We start from the raw sequence: 24,775 nt of genomic DNA, 5'->3' as shown, positions 1-24,775 counted from the left end.
AAAAAAAAAATATTATGCACGAGCGCGCAAAATTTCACCTCAGAACACAAAGGGAAGCGAATCGATAGAACAGTTTATTCGGGGACTTCACGAACTATCGGAAAACTGTGATTTTCCACACAAAAATGACCAAATAAGAGACAGACTGGTCATCGGGTTAAGAAGTGGAGAGCTATCCGAAAAACTACAACTTAGAGACGATCTAAGCTTGGAAAAGGCTATAGAAATAGCACGCAGCTACGAACAAGTGAGACAGCAAATGGCTGAAATGAAGGAAAAATCGGTTGACGCAGTAAAACAAAACGAATAGAAACAAAATTATCCACAAAAAGAAACGCAGCAACAGAGATGTGGAAAATGTAACAAAAAACACAAACGGCAAGATTATTGTCGATGTCGAAACTGTGACAAAATAAATCACTTCGCGATATGTTGCAGATTCAAAGCCCATAATGTCAGACAAGATGAAAAACATACGACAAAGGAATACTTTCTTGGGGCTATTTATAAAAGAAAAGAATTCATAGAAAATGCAATAGACCCATGGCACGTGCGGTTAAAGGTATGTACAAAAATAATTTAATTTTTAAAATCGACACCGGAGCGGACATAAATGTTATCGGTTACGAAACGTTTCGTAGCTTGAGAAAAAACCGTTTTGAAACCAGCATATGGCATATACAAAAGCCCCAGAGGTATATTGAACTGTATAGGGAAGTTTACGGTTGATACGAGACATAAAGATAGCAGCTACTCATTCGAAATACATGTTATTGATAGCAGTACAGAAAATTTGCTATCGAGAGAAACAGCGTATCGAATGAATTTGGTTAAATTCGTGTCTAATGTAAACAAAGGGGAGGTAACTGGAGTCATGAAAACAGATCCAGTGAAAATAGCGTTAAAAGACGGTGTGAAACCGTATTGTACCCCGACGGATAGCATTTCCCATTATGCCAAAAGTAAAGAAGGAACTTCGACGTTTAGAGGACAATGGTGTGATCGAGAAAGTCACGCAACCAACGGATTGGTGCAGTCCAATCGTTCCGGTGAGAAAACAAAACGGAGAAGTACGGTTGTGTGTCGATCTAAAATAATTTAATTCAGCAGTAAAACGCGAATATTATATGCTGCCGAATCTGGAGGATATATCACCCAAATTGAACTGCTCAGTGATATTTTCGAAACTGGACGCAGTCAGTCGGTTTTACCAAATTCCATTGGCAAAAGAGAGTCGGTTGCTTACGACTTTCATTACCCCATTCGGGAAATATTGTTTTAAAAGATTGCCCTTTGGAATATCATCAGCACCGGAAATTTTTCAACGGAAAATGTCCAAGCTTCTAGAAAATGTGGAAGGTGTTCACGTCATAGTAGATGACATATTAATTCATGTAAAAACGATGGAGGAACATGATAGAAGGCTTACGGTAGCACTAAAAATAATAGAGCAAGCAGAGATAAAATTAAACAAAGAGAAGTGCGAATTCAGGAAATGTATTATAAAATATTTCGGACACAGCATATCAGCTAAGGGGATACAGCCCACTAAAGAACGGTCAGAAGCGATAAAAAAAGTTGTCTGCCCCTACATCAGTCACAGAGCTCAGAAGATATTTTGGGAATGAGTCAGTATCTAGGGAAATTCGTGCCTAACTTAGCAGCGGCATTACAACCAATGCTGGAATTATTGAAAAAAGATACGGTTTGGGCTTGGAATGAACCTCAAGAAAAGTCATTCCAAAGCGTTAAAGAACTATTGACACAGGCACCGATATTGACTTATTATGATCCAAAAAAGCCCATCACGAATAGTGCGGATGCGAGCAGCTATGGACTTGGCGCTGTCATTTTCCAAGAAGAAAATAAAATATTGAGAGTCATAGCTTATGCCTCTCGTACGCTGACACAAACAGAACAAAACTATGCTCAAATTGACAAAGAATGTTCAGCGAGCGTATAGGCCTGTGAGAAATCTGACAGATACATCGCGGGACTAGATCAGTTTTGTCTTCTAACGGATCATAAACCTTTTGTACCGTTGATAAATACTCAGGATCTGAATAACACTCCTTTGAGATGTCAAAGACTGTTGATGAGACTTAGGAGATACAATCCTATAGCAGAGTATGTTCCTGGGAAACTTTTGCTGGTATCAGATGCACTGTCTAGAAGTCCAACCGAAAAAGCAGAAAGCACCACGGAAAAAGATGTAGAAATGTATATAGACACTATCATAAAGACCAGATCAGCTACTGATAGAAAATTAAAAGAAATTAGGAATGCTACACCTAAGGATTCAAAACTACAGGAGATTATCCATTTAACATCAAATGCCAAATACACCCTGTTAATAAAGTTCAAGAGAAAATTCAAACATTTGCACTTAAAGTGGCGGTTAGGATCTTTAAAAAAATCTCTCGGTTGAAATATATGAACATATGAAATATCGGATGAATATCTGTCATCCGACAAGATGACCCATTCCCGGATTCAACAAAATGGTCAGAACAGTTATTTAAAAAGTGGTAGATTAAATAGTTGCATCTTAAGAATGGATCCTTTCTTGTTTTGTATTTGTGATTCCAGGAATGAAAACTTTGGAAACAGCTATGTAAACATGACTCACCATCATCGATGAGTGATGCATTTTCTAACATTGAAATAGAACGTGTGTCCTTCTTCTGTTCACTCAGCTTTATTTTTTGTTTGTCGCTTTTTTAGGGAATTTGATCTTTCTACATTTATTTGTTCCTTTACTCTTTAATTTAATCCAAGGATGGAATACTGTTGCCACATCTGGGCAGGAGCTGCTAGAAAGGACTTGTCCTGCCTTGATAGAGTTCAAAATAGACTTCGTAGCCTCGTAGGAGATGTCCTTTTCTCCTCCTTGCAACCTCTATCTCACAGAAGAGATGTTGCGAGTTTGTCTCTGATGTATCGTTATTTTTATGGAAAGTGTTCGACTGAGCTTCAATCTATGGTCCCCCCTCGCCAAACTTTCACAAGAAACACTCGTCTAGCTGTAAACACTATCAATAATTTCCCCCACTCTTTATCTGTGCCTAAACCTAAACGTAGATTCCATGAACAAAGCTTCTTTCTTAGAACTGCACGCCTGTGGAATTGTCTTCCGTTTTCCTGCTTTCCGGCTGACTACAATATGGTTGTGTTCAAGTCTAAAGTAAATAAGTTCTTGATGAGCCGTTCCATATAAGTTATTAAATTTACCAAATTTTCATTACTAATGATTACTATATTGACCAATTTCTACTGTACACTCTTTAACCCGTATCCTTGAGTGGCCTCTGGGCCTTGATAATGTAGTGATGCCTTTGTAAAAAAAAAAAAATATATCACAATCAACACATTCTCTGTTACTTTAACTCTTTTCTTCTTCTCCGTTAGTCGCCAACTTTATAAAACAGTCTATCACCCCTTCCCACACACACTAACACAAACACCACGGTTCCTCACTAAAGAAAGAAGTCAGAGAAACGTACAAAAAGAACATTCAAAAGAAACAGGGCAAAAATCAAGAACATTATCCGCCAAGACTACGAGAAAATTAAATATTTTCTTACAATGTTATTTTAGTATTAGTATCGTACTATGTAGCAGTATGTTATGGTTTTAATATTTATTAGTACGTATTAATTTATCTTATTTAGACCAATTTTATATTCAAAATCCAATGGACACTTTTTACAAAGAAATGTTAACAAACTCATATTTGCTACGCGCAATTCCTTTTTCTGTGTAAAAAAAAACTGTTTTTGCACTATTCATAAAATATTAGTTTTATAAAAACATTTTTTGATTAAATATATTTCTTCTTCTCACGAGTCCTGCTAATATATGCTAATGTCCAAGAAGAGATGCAATAAAGTAAGTTAATATTTTTAAACTATATCAAATAGAAGTTAAAAACATATCGCAAAGTCATTAACAATTACTTTTTTCTCCTTATAAAAGGTATGTCTTTTTAATAATAGGCCTGTTTATTCACGCCCATAATATCAAATCCTTGTATCTTAGTATCATATGCTTTAACTGTTCGACCTAATTATATATGTGGATATAGATGTTTTCATTTAAATACAGACAAAGGGTTGAGTTTGAAACTTTGAATAAGAACTACAAAATAACGTCTCAAAATAGATATTATGCAGTTTACAACGTAAAGGAAATGGTGCGACGACAAATACAATTTATAATTAAAATTGTTTCCTCTGCGTAGAGGGTTTATTTGTAAGGAAAGCTGAAGATAATATCATACAAAAGTTAAAGGTCTCATGCTTTCTAAACAAACAAGTAAATGCTATATTTTTTAATGATTATGCTATAGTTCTGTACCCATATATTTGATGTTGTGTATATAATATAATTATTTATATTATATACGGCATATAAATATATAATAAATTCGTATATACATATAAATATACATATGCAGTATAACTCCTATAATTTGAACATCCGCTTCGTTCAAATTAGAGGATGCTGTTCAAGTTTCGTAATAAAAAAAATGTGCTGCAGTTAACTTTAATTTTCTAAGAATTCAGAAATAGTAAATGAAATTCATTGCTATATGATACTTCAAGTATATATTAAGTTGAGTTTACGATATATTGCAAGTAAGAATTGTTAAATATTATTACCAGGAACAAAAAAATTGAACATAAATTAAATCTACTCTTACTTGTTAGGTATTTATTACCTAAGTTATCATCTACAGAACTCATACATTCATGTAAAATACAGTTTTTTTTAGTTATTCATTGAATGAGTCTCATTGCAGTTTCTATTTTCATCGATTGAGCTCTCGGGCGCTGCCATTGTATTCCGTAAGCGATCACGAAAATCTACAATTTCTTGGTTCTGTAGCTTCTTTATGATAATATCTCTTCGGAGTGACATTGCTTGCAAAACATATTTGTCATTAAACTAAGGACTTGTTTCTAAAAATTTTATAACCGTCTCCATAGACTTTTCTGTGTCGTCCCACAATGTTGCTTTACTAGAGTGTTCTTGGTTATTTAAATTAGGGTCAAGAGAATAGGAGCTGTCGTTATTTACATCACCATTACTACATTCAGGATATTGATCAGTAGTTTCCTCATCTTGTTGCACCCACATTTCAACATCATTTGCATTAAGTGATTTAAGAACAGCGTGATTGGTCGGTAAACGTTTGTTTTCAAAAATATTTTTCTAGACCAGATGTATTCTCTGATTCTTTCAGTTCAGAAGCCTTTGCGCTGGGCATAATTTACCCCATGCTTTTGTTAATGTGCTTGCTCGAACTTGATTCCATGCACTTGCGAGAGAAAATATGGCATCTTTGATAGTAAAGTGGCGCTGAAAATCGCGGTACTATTTATCATATTCATCATGAAATAATTTCTGTAGAAACATTTTAAGTTCCAAATAATCCCCTGATCCATAGGTAAGATGAGAGAAGTCACATTAGGTGGTAAGCATACAAAAATATACCCGCAAGATGATACTAGTTCTGACACAGGAGGATGTGCTCTACAATTGTCCAACAGAAGCAAGCACTTTGAATCAGGTTTACCTAATTCAAGAAAACGCCCCTGGACAACTGGCACACATTCTTGCAAAAACCATTTTTTAAACAACTGTTGATTCAAAGTGTAGTAACTATTCCCGCAGATACTGCAAGCAAAGACCATATGTGGGGAAACCCCACATATAAATCCTTGGTCAATGTAGGGGCAACCCTTCATACCAATTGTCACTCTCCAGCTCCCCTACTCCCCGAAGAATTGGTGCCCATTTTCCTTCACACCTCACATTAAAAATCGGCCTAGTGCCTAATTTGCTCGGTAGGGGAGCAAATAAATACCACCCCACATGTAAGAACTTGGTCAATATAGGGGCAACCCTTCATAGCAATTTTCACTATCAAGCTCCCCTAATCCCGGGGAGTTGGTCCCCATTTCCCATCACTCCTCACATTAAAAATCGGTCTTGTGCCTAATTTGCTCGGTTGGGGAGCGAATAAATACAAACCCCACATATATGACCTTGGTCAATGTAGGGGCAACCCTTCATACCAATTGTCACTATGCAGCTCCCCTATTTCCGGGGAGCTGGTCCGCATTTCCTCTTCACTCCTCACATTAAAAATCGGCCTTGTGACTAATTTGCTGGGTGGGGGAGAAAATAAATACCAACCCAATCTATAAGACCTTGGTCAACATAAGGGAAAGCCTTCATACCAATTGTCACTATCCAGCTCCCGTACTCCCCATGGAGTTGGTCTCCAATTTCTCCTTCATTCCTCACATTAAAAATCGGTATTGTTCCTAGTTTGGTCGGTGAGAGAGCAAATAAATACCCTTTTCTGGGCCTTTTTGCCAAGATCAAAGTGTAGTATCTGCCGGAGCAGATACTCCAAGCAAAGTCCATATGTGGGGGAACCCCCACATATAAGACCTTGGTCAATATAGGGGACACCCTTCATACTAACTGTAACTATCCAGCTCCCCTACTCCTCGGGGAGTTGGTCCCCATTTCCCCTTCACTCCTCACATTATAAATCGGCCTTGTGCCTAATTTGCTCGGTGGCGGAGCAAATAAATACCCTTTTCTTTGCTTTAGGTCAAGGTCAAAGTGTAGAATCTGTTCTTACTACATGCTGTACTTATTGTGATATAAAGTGGGGGATGACTTTTCTCTATTAATATAATGTAAAATGATCACCCACTTTACAACCAGTCAGTGTCAAAGCCATTCAAGTCATTCTCCATATCATTCAAGTTGTTTTGGAAGGATTCCAGTTATTTTTTAAGCACTCAAGTCATTCGTAAGGTCTTTTAATTCATCCTTAAGTTCATTTAAGTCATTCTAAGTCATTTATATTTTTATTTAGTTAAGTCATTTCAGCTCATTTTTAGGTCATTGTAATTTATATTTAAGAATTTCACGTCAACCCTACATTCACGCATTCATTCATTACACGAGAGCACGCGACTAATGGCTATCGGCCTTATTCTTACTGATATCCAGTCTTTTAAACTTGGATACGGTTTTTGTTCTATGAATATATATTTCTATATTTATATTTCTGCGCTTTCAAATTTAACAAATTTTAAAGTATTTCTTATCTTCTGAATTTTACTCATATATATATATATATATATATATATTTATATATATGCACACATATTTATATACATATATATACACTTGTGCCCGATATTATTCATACCCCTCGGATCTTTGAGATTTCTATAAGAATATTGCTCAAACCAGACGGTAGACAATATTAAAGGGATTTCAAACAATAAATCAAGCATAAGCATTTAATTTAAACTCAACAAATAAATAAATTATGCAAGTTTGAAACATTATACAAAGAAAAACAATAATGGCACTAGTTCAAAATTATTCAACCTCTCTTATTAATAGTCAATAGCATGCCCTTTATTCTTAATAACTGCCTGTAACCGTTTTGGATATTTATCAACAAGGTTTTTACAAGCATCAACACTGATTTTTGACCATTCTTCAATGCAGTAGTTCTCCAAATCCCTCAAATTTCGAGGCTTCCGCTTTTTAACCTCAGTTTTCAATATGTGCCAGAGGTTTTCGATAGGGTTCAGGTCGGGGCTCTGGCTAGGTCATTCCAAAACATTAATTTGATTATCCTCAAACCATTTCTTGGCAGTATGTTTTGGATCATTATCCTGTTGAAGGACCCAGTTTGGTCCTAAATGGAGCTTCTCCGCATCCTGTCTAATGTTTTTCTGGAGTATCTCCAAATATTGCTCCTTCTTCATGGTTCCATCTATCTTGACCAAACTACCTGGACCACAAGCCGAAAAGGAGCTCCAAAACATTAGGCTACCACCACCATGTTTCACCGTGGGTATGGTGTTCTTTGGGTTGTAAGCTTCTCCTTTCTTCCTCCAAACGTAAGAAGCATCCATATGGCCAAACAATTCAATATTTGTTTCGTCAGTCCACAAAATACTTGAGAAAACGGACTCTGGAGAATTCACATGGGTCCTAGCAAACTTTAGACGTGCTGCAAGGTGTTTTCCGGTGTGCAATGGAGTCCTTCTTGGTCTTCTTCCTTTCAGACCATTTTCATGCAGAGTCCTTTGCAATGTTTGCCTTGATATTTTTATGCCAGAAGACTCCAGATTTTCTAAAAATGTCCTTAGTAGTGGTGGTTGGATTTGCATTAACACTTCTTACAATATTCCTGGTGGCTCTAGCAGACAGTTTCCTTTTCCTTCCTCTACCAATCAAGTTGTTTGTTGTGTGGTGGCTCTGGAATTTTTTGATGATGCTCTGTACTGCTGCTGTAGGGACCTCAAATTTCTTGGAAATTGACTTGTAACCTAAACCATCCTTATGCGAATTCACAATTTTAGTCCTAAGATCATTACTAAGCTCTTTTTTCTTCCCCATTCTTATAATATTTATTCTTTTATTGTTTTCAGTTGATATCATTTTAATTTCTGAAAAATGCAAAAAACGAAATGAAATTAATCAAAGGTTGTATAAAAGCATTCAAAATAAGAATCAAACAGGAAACAAACAGTCAGAAACTCGATTAATACTGAAAAAATAAGGGGGTATGATTATTTTTGAACATTGCAGATTTTATAAATAGCTGTATATTTCTTTTATTACAAGTATCCCGAGATTTTAAAATGACGAAAATGATCAGAAGAGGTTTATTAATAATATGTATCAATATGGACGTAAACAATAAATTCTTACAAAGTTACACCTAATAAACTCAATTTTCAAGGGGGGTATGAATAATATCGGGCACAAGTGTATGTATATATATATATATATATATATATATATATATATATATATATATATATATATATACTCATTATATATATATTACTCTTTGTATATTGTATTGTATAAATTAGGGATATATGAGGAACGTTTCAAAAGTAATGACTCCTATTTTTTATCCACCCGAATGAATCAAAGAAGTTTGATAATTGCTTTGTTATCATGACTGAATTTATGCATTCATGAATTTAATGTTTCATCTCTCTTGTTGTCAATATAGACGATGCAAGAATCTAGGGAAGCAACACCTGACATGAATGTGCATCAGACGCAAACACCCATCATTAAATTTCTCCATGCAGAAAAAATCTAACCAATCAGCATTCACTGGTAACTGTTTAACATTCACAAAGCCAGTGCAGTTGACGTCAGCACAGTAAGCAGATGGGTTCGTCGATTTAAAAGTAAAAAGACAGATGTGAGTAACAAAACACGCTCCGATTTTTTACGAACGGGACATCAAAATGAAGCTGCGAAAAGTGCATTTAATAATGCTGGTGACTATGTGGAAAAGTAAATTCTACACAAAAAGGTCGCTCGTTCTACTCCCTTGTTCGTATCTCTTCAATTCTTTATTATATGAACTAACAGATTTTTTAATGAGAAATTTAAATCAAATTAAATGTTCCTATTTACTTGCATCCCTACGAGGGCAGAGTTTGACACAAGGTCAGTTTTTAATGTGGGGAAAATCCACCTCCCCAAAAATGGCAGCCGGAATAGAAACAAAAATAAAAAAAATTGCCTCAGTTATGAAAGATTTCTTAATCACTGACCGAGAACAGAAAAAGGTGAAATGCAGCACCTGAACAGATACTATACTGTGATCTTTGCCTGAAGGAGGTTCGAATTCGCTTCAAGTTTTCTGGAATATGTTGTATTTACTTGATGGTTTATGCAGAAAATAATCATACCGATTATTGAGATGATTAGATGTTATGTTCATAATCCGCAAGAATACCACGACACGAATATTACAATATTATAAGATGACCAATGTTATAAAGAAATCTTCTTGCAGAGATAAACCTAACAATCATTAAATTGGTGAGGATGGAAGCTTTCCAAACGTGTTCGTAGGGGAAATAGAAAGTTATGTACACAAGCGCCGTAGGTCGTAAATCTGGTTATGAAATTCTTGAGTTTAATATTCGCGCCAAAATGTGTTTGCATATGTCAAACATGATGTATTTATATAAATATGGTAATGAACTCTGTTGCACGTGTGCCCCCTCAACATACATATCCCCGAAACCCCTGCTTAGCAACAAAATCACAACCCTTCACTCTTGAGGTCCCTAAATGCACAAAAAGCTTTCGACTTTAATACAGGGTGACCCCCCCCCCAAAAAAGCTAAATGGCGGGCATCTAGAACATATGCTAGAGAACGGAGAAAAAAAGGGCAAAGACCCTAGTGTTTTGATGTGATGTTTTGAATATAATAAACTAGTTATGACCAAAGTTTCATTTCATTCGAACAAAACACTAAGAAACGGAGCCTAATTAGAGTTGGGGCTCGTTTGGGGGGGTCACCCTGTTGTTTCTTCCCTCGAACAGTTAGACTTCGGTATTCCTTTCCTGTTACCTGCTTTCCTGACTGTACTGATATGCAGAAGTTTAAATGTAACGTAAACTAAAAAGTTAATCTTTCCAAGGCACGGTACCAAAGAGTAGCCCCGGATGTCCAAGTGGCGATATGCCTTGTTAGTAGTAGACGTAAGTAGAAAACTACTACTACTACTACTACTACTACTACTAATACTACTACTAATACTACTACTAATAATAATAATAATAAAATATATATATAAATATATATATATTAATTCAATTTTTACACAAAACACGGCACAATGCCACTTTGACGTAGGGCCTACTATCGGTGACATAAGTTGCAGGGACATTATGAAGGGAATGAGCAGCAAGATGTTTGTTCCCATTGCACTTTTTTTTTACACAGTGATCACCACTTATCAAGGCCCGGAAGCCACTCAGAGATAAGGGTTATTGCAAGTACATTACGTTAGTGTGGAGATTTGATGAAGTGTTTACTTAAGGGGGCGGTTCATTAGGGATTTGTTAACGTTGGACTTGAAGACATCTAAGTTGTAGTCCGGTGGGAAGCAGGCAGACGGAACAGAGTTCCACAGGCGTGCAGTTCTAAGAAAGAAGCTTTGTTCATGGAATCCGCGTTTTGATTTAGGCACAGATATAGAGTGCATTGCACTTGAACTTAGTAAAGTTGGGAAAGCAGAATACCGGAAGTGAGTTCCAAAGTCTAACAGATCTGGGTGAAAATATTGGAGTAGAGGCTTTTTTACACCTAGTGAGCTCTACTGTGTTAGAGTGGGATTTAGCTGCTTGTCAGGTTTGTCTGTATATCTACGTCGAGGGGGTACAAGTGATTGTAGTTCGTTGCGGCATTCACCATTAAAATACTTGTAGATCAGGCAGAGGGGTGCAACATTTCACCGATGGAACAGAAGTTGAAGCTTAGATGAAAGTCCAGGACCTATGAGGTTGTCGACTCTCTTTTGAACCCTATCCAGTAAGGAGAGACCAGTAGCAGATGCACCAGGTACAAGTGACAAGAATACTCCATACATGGGCGAATGGTAGCCTTATAGAGGTATAGAATATATTCAGGCGTAAGTAACTTTCTAGCACGGTACAAGGAGCCCACCTTTTTCACAGCGGCCTTAGCAATGCTCTCAATGTATCTGTTCCAACCTATGTTTCCTGTAAACGTTAGGTCGAGGAGTTTAAAAGAAGTAGTTTCAGGTAATGTGTTTTGGCAATTGCTATTGGTGTTAGATAAGGTTTCTTGTAATTATTGAAGGAACAAGCTTGGTCTTGGCAGCATTGAATGTGACCATCCATTTTTTGTCTCCATCCCACTACAGATTGGAGTTCATACTCTAGTGTTTCTGCCATTTCCTTAGATATGTTTTCATTTGTTTTCCCCTCGTGCCTGTTATTGAGCGTGGTGTCGTCAGCATATATACTCTTCTAAGAGACAATATTGTCGGGGAGTTTATTTATGAATATTAGGAATAACAAAAATCCAAGGATAGATCTCTGAGGTACTCCCGCGTTTATATCACATTGTTTAGATGTACGACCATCGAGGACAAACTTTTATCATAAGAAGGATTTAATTTAATTTAATTTAATATATATATATATATATATATATATATATATATATATATATATATATATGCATAATTGTAATTGAAACAAAAATTATTTATACTTGATGACACTAGTGTTTCATTCTTACGCAATCATCAGTATGAGGAGTGACAATTTCTGCCTGTCATGAGATCTGAACCCAGCCATTACGCCACCTTTTGCTCTAGTTGCTAAGCCTCTACTTCAGGGCCACCAAACAATTGCCTCAGAAATGAAGGGAATTAAAATCTATTATTTGGGCGAATACATAAGATAATCTAAAATTTTCGTACGAGAGGAAGTCGTGAATATTGCATAGACGCTAGTTGACTGCATTTTAGTTATAATTCCGCAGATAGTGCCTATCCTTAAGCATTCTTAAAGAGGCTTGATAGTTATAACTAAATAATAATTATTCTTTATACTTACAGACACAAGTGTGTCATGCTTACGCAATCATCAGTGTAGGAGTGACAACTCCTGCGGGTCATGAGATCCGACACCAGTCATCACGGAATCTTTTAATCTATTTGTTAAGCATCTATATAAAGGCCACCAAATAATTGGCACGGGAGTGAAGGGAATTAAAAACTTTTAAATACCGGATTCATGCGAATATAATGACAATCTAGAGTGTTCGCACGAGCAGAAGTTATGAACATTCCATAGACGCTAGTTAACTGCTTTAGTTTTTATTTCGCAGACAGTGCCCATCCTTAATTATTCTGATAGGGGCTTTTAAATTAATTTATTACATGATTGGTGATTAGTTAATTAATTGATAATTATTCTTTATACCTGCATATATGTGTGCGTTTGTGCGGGTTCCAATATTTATTGGACCATAATTAATTTCTCAGCTGATATAAATTCTTGTCAAATGCACGTGTAAAATAATCGAATTAACAGATGTTTACGTTCGCTTTCATAAATCAAATACAAGCCTGCAGTGTCTTCAGATTTATTCTTTCTTGTACATTTTTGTGCTGAAAACTTAAACGTCAGTTTAGAAGAATTTGTTCAAAAGATTCAAACCATTCCCCCACTTTTTATTCGAAATAAGAGGCTAATGTTTTTTTGTGCTGTTTTAAAGATTTCTTGTATTATGCGCGTTTTGCTTATCAGTAAATGAATTCAATGCTTGAGTTTCTCATAGAAATTTCCTTTAAGACAGTTTTTCAGCAGGAAAAGCCAAACTATCGGGTAGCAACGGATCTTCAAAAGTTTAAGAAAGCGTTTGATTGGTTAAATCCGTCCTCAACTGAAATCTTCCAGAAAATATTATCGTTCTTGATTTAATGATTACGTAGAATAACAGTACACAACAGACGTATCTCTGCTATATAAAATAAAAAAATGTATTATTTTATAATATTTCTGTACCTATAACTACTGAAAAATGAACAGATGTTCTCGTTCCGATAAATGAAGAATATTTCAGAGAAATAAACACCTAATTGTTATCACACAAGAGAACTAATATTATTTCCTACGTCAATATTAGTGAACACAGTGCGGAAAAACGTGATTCGCTTGTGTAGATACTAAAATTCATAAATCTCCTAGAATCTTGTTAGTAATCACTTTTTTATGTGTAAATTGTTTCATTTCTACAGACCTAATTAATATAGCGTCAACAGTTAATTTTTTATTTGGAGTGGACGTTTTGCATTTGAATATGTACTATAGATAAATACAAATATATGCATATTGTATATTATAGCATTAATATATCTCTTTATTATTAGTAATAATAAAGAGACAACGCATCTTTGTTAATCCTTAAAATATTTAGGCTTAAACACTTGATGTAGTTTAAGCTGCATTTGTCATAATAATTTGGAGTATTAACTTTTTGTATTGATTGGAACAAATGGATTTCATTTGGATTAAGTGTCATAAAGTCAACTTCTTTCTGTTGCTTGCATGAAAATTCTTTGACATTTAAATTAAAACAACGTTTCTATATGAACTCTCATTCTTTGATGTTATTCTCGCGTTGCCTACGCACTGTTCAAACATTTCAAAATACAACCGCTAGAAACATCGCGCGGCTCTTTACAAACATACTTCTTTCTCCAAATTTACAACATAGCAAGAAAGAAGAAAAGGAAAAATGAAACAATACACTGAAGATGGAGGATACCTCAGAAATATTTCAAACAAGTAAAATATTTGTTTATTTTCCTAATATTACGTTGTATTTGTTTTTCAAGCGCACTTGATGCGTAATTTATTTTATTCAAATTAAAACCACGTTTCTATATGAACTCTTATACTTTGATATTATTTTTGTCATTTTCGGTGTTTTTTTTTCTTACACGGTGGTCACCACTTATCAAGGCCTGGAAGCCACTCAGGGATAAGGGTTATTGCAAGTACAGTACGTTAGTGTGGAGATTTGATGAAGTACCTACTGAAGGGGGCGGTTCATTAGGAATTTGTTTACGTTGGACTTGAAGAAATCCTAGTTGTAGTCAGGTGGGAAGCAGGCAGACGGAACAGAGTGCTGTTGGGATTAATTTTTTCCTGAAATAAAGTTCAATTCTCACACGTGAGAATGCAACAATTCAGTAGACAAGTTCTTATCAGAAATGTGGCGACATTTTGCAAGAAGGGAACACAATGAAGTATTGATATTAAAGCAATTTTACTGGGTGATTAAAGATAAGATATAATGTAGGAGGAAGACAATTCCACAAAATGATGAGGATGGTTAAGGTTTGCGAAAACGTGGTTCGCTAGAACTTTTCTGAGTTCGGATAACAGATGCACACATCCCTCAATGTTGGCTCTTTCGGTGTGGGCGTTTAACAGTTCTGCTTCATCGTATAAACGGGGATGAATATTGGCTAACTTTTCACTGCCGCCTTGGGATGTCCGGGAAGAAGACAATGTTCAATGAGTAACGTGAAGTATAAGTGGGGTGGCTTTCAGTAACTGCCATCGTGGGGTTCTCACCGAAGTGCCAATCTCCAGCTGGGATCGGAAAAGAGGCTGACGGAAAATCTCCCAAGGTTTTGTAGGTTAATGCAGATGACCCCCTAAGCGGGTGGGAGTAGGAGATCACTGGTAACCAATCCACAGGACCTTAAGAAGGACAAGCACTATTAAGCAAGAGGAGCAACATAAATAAATTCCAATAGTACATAATGATTTTTATATAGTTGCCTTATAAATGACGACATGACTCCACATTTCTTTGTATTTGTTCTTCCATTATCGGGTTCATACCAATTGTTATATTATTGAATTAATTTGGCACTTTTTGGAGATGTGTACTTTGTATAATTTATTTTATTTAATTGTTTACCACCTGACGAAGGTGCGGAGATTAATTGGTCGAAAAGTCATGAAAACAATCACTAGAAGATTACGATAATAGTCCACAAATAGTTAAATAAAATAAATCAGAGTATTTTCTGTGCATAATGATTGTGTGCATATTTCCTTTATATGATGTTTTCTCTACAGAATGTTTTTGTGCATAATATATGTCGTTTGCTATATATATATATATATATATATATATATATATATATATATATATATATATATATATATATATATACACATAATGAATTTTTGTTGAATATTTTCTGTACAAAATATACTCTGTGCATAGTATTGTCTCATAAATAATGTTTTATGCGCAGAGTTCCTCGCTCGAAAATAACTCCACATGATATCTAAACATTTCTATTAACACATATACTACTTTCTTGGAAGACTCCCGGTGAGTATCTAACATCAATCGTATTTTAGTTTCACATCCTATCTCGTTAAGTTTCGAACATAGATTGAACTAAATTAAATTTAATAAAATATCCAGCATTCTTAAAACCATATTAATGTGTACCGACTTAAGGTGATAAAATAACATTTCTATGTTCTATATTTTAATAGTATGCAATTTCTTTGAATTTTTCTTCTTTTTATTTCAATTGCGTTAAATTTGGCATATTTGCTTTAACTCATTCAAAAGAACCGGCTTATATTGGGCGATCCTTTAAGCCCAAGAGGCACTTATGTCACTCATCTATTGATGTAAGTTTGGGTCCGGACGCACATGCCACAGTTTGACGCATCTGAAATTTCCCAAGGGGTTGCATTCTCTGGAATATTAATCGAGGCTTATACTTCATTCATGACGTGATTGAAAGCTACCTCTTCTGTATTTAAGATGTAATACACACACACACACACACACACACACACACACATATATATATATATATATATATATATATATATATATAGTGGATTTAAAGAATTCGATTAAATCCTTTATATAGGAACCTATTATGATATATGAAGTTCAACACAACAGCATAGAATTATATCAATTCAATATAAAGTAATATCAGTATAAGTAGAAACAGACTTGTTTCTCAGTTCAATAAGGAAAACATCATATAACAAATATAGAAGCTCTTTATATCAGAGCATTTCAAAGCTTTATGCTTCTCATCAGAACAAGAGACAAAAACTACAAATATTTGCGATATTTAGCACAAGAAATATTAGCCTAGAAATGATAAATAAAATCGGTTAAATATAAAGATATATAGATAAAAGATAAAGGATACTTTTAATGCAGATGAAAATAAGGCTGATATATGAATAGGAATTGGGATTTAGGAGAAGCAGAAAAAAGAGATAATGTAGGGAAATTATATATGAGGTGTCTGTGTGTGGAGTAAAACAGACGATTATAGAAATGAAAGAGAAGTATCAAGATAGCGAGTATATAATTAGAAACAACAACAACAAAAACAATAACATCAACAATAACATCAACAATAACAACAACAACAACAATAATAATAATAATAATAATAATAATAATAATAATAATAATTTGAAGAATCACATTGGTAAAACTGCAGAAAGTAACCTATGTCCACTCTGTGGAGAATGTACAACAACTCATATTTAGTTGTGAAAATTTAGCTTAAAAGGAATACAAGATACGGCATGACAATATTGCGAGAAAGGTCCATTTGGATATATGCAAGAAACGAGGGTTGTAGTGCATTGGAAAATGGCATGAACATGTTCTAGAATAGGGTGGCGGGGAGTGATATTGAGAAGTTATTGTGGGATATGAATATTCAGTGTGATTATGTGATTGAATGAATGAGACCAAATTTATTGGAAAGAAAGAACGCAAGTCATTGATATAGCAGTGCTAGCTGGTGTGAATGTGTCAGGAAAAGAAAAGAAGAAAAGAAAATACTAAGACTTTTCTTTACACAGGAATCAACACTTATCAAGGCCTGGAGGCGACTCGAGGATAAGGGTTCATGGGTATACATAAGTAAATGTGATTATAACGTAGTAAACATAAGTAGTGGGAATTTTGCAAGTGTGATTACTTAGGGGGACGCTTCATCAAGAGCTTGCTTACGTTGGACTTGACGACAATCAGATTGTAGTCAGCTGCAGAGTTCCGCAGGTTTGCAGTTATAAGAAAGAAACTTTGTTCATGGAATCTACATTTAGGTTTAGGCACAGGTAAAAAGTGTGAGAAATTATTGTTATTGGTTTTGGCTAGACGCGTGTTTTTCGTGAAAGTTTAGAGAGCGGGCATAGGTTGAAGATCACTTCAGTACTTGCCATAAAAATAACGTTAAAGCAGAGACAGGTCCGCAACGTCTCTTCTGTGCGAAAGAGTTTGCAGGGGAGAGAAAAAGGCATCCCGCACTAAACTACGAAGTCTATTTTGAACACTGTCAAGGCAGTATAGCAGTTTCTAGTGGCTGCTTACCAGATGTGGCAACAGTACTCCACCGTTGGCCGTACCTGGCTTTTATATAGGTAGAGAATTGAATCAGGAGTGAGATATCTACTGGAGCAGTAGAAGGATCTCACCATTTCTCCAGCAACCTTGGCAACGCATTTGACATACGTGTTTCATTTCAAGTCAGGAGTAATCGCCAAGCCCAGAAGCTTGTCAAAACATGAAGCCTCCTCAAGACGAGAGTCATTCATTTCAATTGATACTAGATTGGCATCAAAGCGTAGATAGAGTAGAGATAGAAGCTTGGTTTAGATGCATTAAAAGTAACTAGTCACCTCTTCCCCATTGTACCACATGCTCAAGATCAGAGAAGAGAGAACCAAAGAGAACTTTCTCGTTTTCAGTCTTAGATGTGCTACCATAGATTTTAGTGTCATCAGCATAAATGTCTACAAATGATGCAAGGATGTGATTTGGAAGATAATTAATGTAGATCAGGAAGAGAGTTGGGCCCAGGATGAACACCTGAGGGACTCCAGCATTAATACTGAGAGCTTCTGATTTCTGCCCATGAACCATTACTCTTATGAATCTATCAGAGAGAAATTATTTAATAATTGAGAGAACATTTCCAGCTATACCATGGCTGGAGATCTTGTGAAGTCGTTCATTATGCCGTACCTTATCAAAGGCTTTTGATATGTCAAGAACAATTGCACTAGAGAGGAAGCCTCCGTTGAGAGATTCGCTAATCATATGAGATATAATCGTCAGCACGTATGCACTAAATCTAGCATAACGGAAACCATATTGCACGTCACTAAGAATGTTGTTTTTGCTTAGATTGTTGACTAGTTCCCTATTTAACACAGATTCCAGCAGCTTACTCATGATGCATAGGAGAATTATTGGTCTGTACTGAGAGAGAGAGAGAGAGAGAGAGAGAGAGAGAGAGAGAGAGAGAGAGAGAGAGAGAGAGATGAACGATCACCTTAGTTCTTAAATACAGGGCAAACTGATGAGATTTTCCAAGGTGTTGGGAAGCATTTCTCCCTTAAGACAACGCTAAAATAACTTGGTATGGGCGCTAGTTCTGGTTGAAGCTTTTTGACCACTGTAATTGGAATGTCGTCAGGGCCAGTTGCTTTACTAGAATCAAGGTTTTTGATTCACACACTTTGTTCAGGATTCTATTTGCTATTTGCCAAAACTCATGGGACCCTAACCACTGTTCAGCTACTTTGGTCTTGATGAACTGAGCATACAACTCTCTCGCATTCTTTATTACTCTTTTACAGAGGTTGCTGGTGGACCTGAAGGTTTTAATCTCAGTACATCTATTACGTTGAAAGCAATGGAAAAAGTGATTTCTGTGTGCAATGGCAGCAGCACATTCTGGAGAGAACCACGGCTGGCTGTTAGGTTTTTGCTGGAACTTTTTCGAGGGTATGAAACGGTCAATACCTACAATTAACCATTCTGTCAGGTCTGATACTACAGAGGACAGGTACTTTTTAAACATGGAATGCAGAGGTAGAACTGATATAAATCTGCGGAAGCTATCCTAGTCGGTCATGGAGTATCGATATACTGTACGATGAAGAGGTAGGTCTGAGGATTTATAACATTTCGTTTTTATCTTAACTGATACAACAGAGTAGTCGGAGGATCCCAGTGGAGATAGAACGGAAGATGAATATAGCTCAGGGAAGTTGTGAGAAAAGGTCTAGGAGACTTGCATACTGACCGTCAGTGTCGGGGACACGGGTGGGTTCATGAACAATCTGAGTGAAGTCATAAGCAATGGAGAAATCGTAACAGCACCTCCCCTCGTCATATGTCTTCTTGGAATGGGTCAACCATTCTACATTGTGAACATTGAAGTCTCCACAGACGTTAATGTTTGCTGAGGGGTACGCAGACAGGATGTGGTCAATTTTCTCAGATATGCTTTTAAAGCAAGTAACTTAACTGTTGTGGGGGCGGTAGAGTGTAAATATGAACGCAGTAGTGTGAGCAAGTGCAACTCGGAATCACACAAGGGAAGTTAATGAAAAGGTTATAAAAATTCACATCCAAAGTGCATGGTAAAATCCGAGGTGAATGTCTTTAACTTTTCTTACTCTATGACATTTAAATACTTAAACAACATTTAATTGTGATTTTCCATGTCTCACTGACTTTAGCAAATAAACTGTAAAACATTATTACTATTTGCTAATATTTTCTCACCTAAAGAGATTGCCAACATCAGACTCCTATAGGATAAGAAGTTATATTATTTCAAATGTATTCCTTGTCTTACATAGAATAATAAAAATATTTTGATTTGAAATTCAAACATTTCACGTCATAAATTTTTAAATTCATTGAATGATTAACATTTGAATTATTTGCTCTACCTTGTATATCGAGCAATTTTTATTTAAGTGGGATAATACTTATAGAATATTACTGTCAGTAACATCTTGTAAAACTTATAATCACAGGTTTCCATACCAGTTGATTGGTGTGATAATTTTATTCTGAAGAGAATATATATATATATATATATATATATATATATATATATATATATATATATATATATATATACTAGCAGGTCGCCCGGCATTGTCTTGGCGTAAACTACGTTTAAAGAGTATATTTTGATTAATGGAGATTGCTGTTTAATATATTATATGAGACCCAATATACAGTAATGAGTTATAAAGTTTAAATAAAAATGACTTCTGCGCCGCCAGCAAGAATCGAATTATCTTACGATTTTCTTTTTTCTTTGACGTTAATGCCTCAGTCATGAAGACATGTTTGCTGTACTGCAAGGCTAAAGATTAAAACATTAACCAATAGCTATTACGTTACGCATGCATTTTCGTAATGCCGTCGTTCGACCTTTACTGGTTAAATCCATTTTTAAAATTTTCGCATTTTACCCTGATTATCCCTGGTTTAAACAAACATACAACGTTTCCCATGGGTTTGAATTACCTATATACTAAGTTTCGCGTCTGTAGTCTTAAAACCGACAGAGGAGATTTTGTAGGTAATCGTTTTTAAACGAATATATTTGCGCATACACAAATATATATAGAAACATTTTTATGCTTACTATAAAATTGTTACGAAAATATTACGCATATATAAATAATATATAGATTAGGCATGAATATAATTACACGTAATAATGAACTAAAGAAAATTGAAAAAAAACTAAGGAATTAATTAAAATAAATGTTTAAAAGAATATGCACATTCACTAGTTTATTTGCAGAATGAATGCAATTCCACGACTCATATATAAAGTTGCATTTTCTTTTTAAATAAATAGAATAAAGGGTTTTTTTATATGAATACCAATATAGAAAAAAAAATTGAAATATTGAAAAAAAATGTACATAGTTCCAGAAAATAATTGAAAAAATAAAAATAGAATAGATATTTTTCGTAACCATCGATATTTGTTACCAATTAAGCGTATCATTATCATATAAAAATGTTTTTCGTCATAACTTTTGAAAATTTATTTGCGAAATCCTTTTTTTATAATGTTATTAAAAGTATATATATATATATACTTTTAACTAATTATAAAATAGTATTTCATGAGTGTATATACCTATAATATAACGCTGAACGTCTGTGTGTGTGCCTGGTCACGAATAGGCTCCTATATGGTTGACTATTATAGAAAACTGATCACATATAATGATAGAAGATATATCGAGACACAGAATGGGTATGTTTTGATCTGGCAAAATGATGATTCATTAAAATTGTGGGGTCTGTGTACGCGCCTGCTCAACAAAGTATGGAAATAAAAAATTTAAAAATCAAAAAAATATTTACAAGTGTTTTTGATATAGATGCACATAAGAATATTTGATAAGTATGTTTTAACTTAAATAGGGATGGTATAATAAAATTGTGGGATCTACGTTCGCGTCTGGTCTCCATAGAATGGAAATATGTCACAAAATTTAATAAAGACATTTCATATCTATCTGCGTAAGTATACTTTGATAATTATGTTTCAGTTCGAAGAAATATGGTATAATAAAATTCTGGGGTGTTCGTTTAGAGTCCATTTCTGTAGGCTGTTTGTTAACCCAGTCAACGACGGGTACTTTTGCTAGTATATATATATATATATATATATATATATATATATATATATATACAGTAGCGTCCAAAAGTTAAGGAACGGTCGATTATTATTATTGAGTGGCTTCTAACTTTATCTATTAACAGAGTAAAACAATTTTTTTGGTGAATTTTCCAATGTTTCATAATGGTAGTTAAATAAAAAAAAAAAATTTTTATTTTTGATTTTGAATACATATTAGTTTTTTACATATAAATAATTTTAATTAAATTACAGTTGTCCAAAATTTAAGGTCGGGAAAATTAATACAAACTTTAGCAATTTTAATAACAACTTTAGCAATTTTAATAACAAATAAATGTCGACTCCGAATATTCGGAAAAACTATCTATACCAGAAAAAACAGCTTATTTGTGACCATTATGATGAAAAAAGACCATGGGGAGATATTGCTAAAATATTAAACAGGTCTAAAAACGTTGTTTTTCGGGTTATTGAAAATAGAAAAAAAGGTTTACCATTGATTGAAAAGAAAAAAAATCCGACTAACCCCGAATAACAACAAAGAGGGAGGATAGAAAACCATTCGATCATCTCGTTCTGATCGCTTTAAAACTGCGGCTTCGATATCCCGGGATTTTACATCCGAAACTGGAGAAAAATTTCCAGACAAACGATCTTACGAAGATTAAAAGAAGTTGGATTATTTTTCAGAAGTTCCTGCTCAAAGCCTTTAATTTCTGTTAAAAATAAATTGGCCAGATTGTTATTCACCGAAAACATTTGTTTTGGGAAGAAAATAATGGGAAAAGATTCATTTTAGTGATGAATCTAAATTCAATCTTTTCGGATCAGACAAAAGACCACATGTCAGAAGAAAAAATGAAGAAAGACTGCTCCCTAAGTGCGCTAAAAGTACAGTAAAATTTGAAGGAGGATAGCATAATGGTATGGGGCATGATATCTTCAAAAGGAACTGGTCCCTTTGTGAGGATTCATGGAAAAGTAAATGCCCGGATGTACAGAGGTTTGATTAGAGAACATATGGTTCCTAATCTTTCTGAGTTTGATATCTTTATGCAAAACAGCGCACCGTACCATAAATCAAAAATAGTTTTAGAAGAGCTAAATAGATTCAATATTTGCGTTATGGATTGGTCAGCTCAGAGACCCGACCTTAAGCCAATTGAAAATGTTTGGAAAATTATTGGTGATAAGATCACAGAACACCCCACCCCCCACCCCAAAAAATCTTGATTTATGAGAGTATATAAGAAAATCCTCGAATAATATCTCCCCCATAACATGTGAACGATTAGTTGTCTTGCAGCACAAGATTCCATAGTGTGATTGAAAACAGGGGGCTTTTCAGTAAATACTGAAAGGATTCTTTGTTTTTCCATTAATTTCCCCCGTTCCTTAACTTTTGGACACCAGTAATTTAATTAAATTTAAGTATTCAAAATCAAAAATTTTTTTTTTATTTAACTACCATTATTAAACATTGGAAAATTCGCCAAAATTTTATTTTCCCTTTTTCATAGATATAGTTAGAAGCCATTTAAAAAGAAAATGATCGACCGTTCTTTAACCTTTGGACGCTACTATATATATGTATATACATATACACATATTCATTTTTACGTAACGTTTCGCCCAGTTCCGTCTCCTATGAAGAACCGATGCACATTGAAATTTGTACGTATTCCTTTCTAAAACCATTGCAACAATAATCATATATTAGTATAAAACATTCTAAAACAAGGTTTCACCAAAGGGAAGTTATTCTTATATTCTTATCATGAGTTAACAGGTTCGCGTTTTTAAAGCTGAATTTCACAAATTTAGTATTTTGGTAAATTATATTTGGCATGTTTCCAAGCGTAAAGTACGGACTAACTAAAGAGACATGCGCAGAATACTATGTAGATTAATGGCTAATGTATATTGTTGAATCAAAAAAGAAAACAGGGATATAATTAAATTTTTAAGAACGCTTATACCATCTCTTAAACTAAATTAACTCATTTTAAGGTTGTGTTATCTGTGATATAAGCTTTGTTTAAAATTTAAATAAAAATGTATAATAGACGGTTATTAGCCAAAGTAAAACGGAATATTCTGTTTATTTTACAAAATATTGCGCTGTATTTTGGCTTCAAAACGAATATTATACGTATTTCATTAAAAAATTTAAACAACGCTTATATCACTGAGAACATAACCTTTACTTTCATACCACGCGCACCAAACGTAATCTTCCGGGCATTATAACATATCACCGTTGAAGAACAACACGCTGATGCTCTACAATTTCATTTTAGTATTTAGCAGCATGACAAGGAAAAAAAATTGCGAATTTCCGTGAAATCTTAATTTTAAACCAATATACGTTTTTTTTTATTTGACGAAATATTGCGTTGTAATTTGGCTTATAAGCATACATCATAATTGCTTCTGTTGTACAAGTTTACAAGAATTCTGGCAAAAGAACTGACCCACTAAATTATCGCCACATTAGCCTCCTCCGTCTCTTCGCCATTAATTAAGCACTAGTCCACAACAACCCAGATACTTAACTTCTTTCCGGATAATAGTATGGATTTAGGCAAGTCCGTTCTACTGCATATATCCTAACTATCATATCGGGATGTATATACCACGTATTGGATAAGGCAGGGAAGGTTCTGGTATTAGTTCTAGATATATCTATGGTCTCTGAGAAGTTGTGGCACGATTATCTTCTTGTGAAAATTATATTATATGCTATTACTGGACGAAAACTTTACATAATGAAATCTTTCTTAAATAAAGGAAGAATCGACGTTGCCCTTGATAGTCGTACTTAAAACAATGATATAAGTGTTGATTTGCTACAAACGTCGATCTTTGGGCCTTT

Source organism: Euprymna scolopes, chromosome 1 (genome assembly GCF_053919585.1).
Source record: "Euprymna scolopes isolate OS-2025 chromosome 1, ASM5391958v1, whole genome shotgun sequence".
Classification (NCBI taxonomy): domain Eukaryota; kingdom Metazoa; phylum Mollusca; class Cephalopoda; order Sepiida; family Sepiolidae; genus Euprymna; species Euprymna scolopes.
Note: the sequence above shows the minus strand (reverse complement) of the source record.